Raw genomic sequence first — 437 nt, forward strand, 5'->3', positions numbered from 1 at the left:
TGATAACACCAAGCTGACCTTTGCTAAGGCAAGGTGGAAAAGCCCTTGCAATGCATTGTGAAAAAAACCCGACCTATACATATCTGGGGTCGAGGATATGTTTATGCTTTTTTCACAGAAAGAAAATAAAATCTGGATCTGATGTCGACACTGTGGACGCCCCACAGAAGTGTTCCAGAGGCGATTGGAGAGAGGTCCTTGGTCCGGTCTTCCCTGCCCCCAAGGATGCGAGATGCCGTTCTGCCTCGAGAGTCCAGGGAGACCCGACTAGATAAATGCCAGGATGTGCTTCAGATAGCTAAATCCAGCTCACCTCACCCAGAAATCCCACCTGCCCTGAAGCACTAATGCTGAGCTCCTTCTGCAGTTTAAATTCTGGTTTGCTTTAAAACTAAGGTGCAGACTAAACATCTAACAGTTTTAACCTTTGGGACACA

This window comes from Microtus ochrogaster, unplaced genomic scaffold (assembly GCF_000317375.1).
Source record: "Microtus ochrogaster isolate Prairie Vole_2 unplaced genomic scaffold, MicOch1.0 UNK175, whole genome shotgun sequence".
Classification (NCBI taxonomy): domain Eukaryota; kingdom Metazoa; phylum Chordata; class Mammalia; order Rodentia; family Cricetidae; genus Microtus; species Microtus ochrogaster.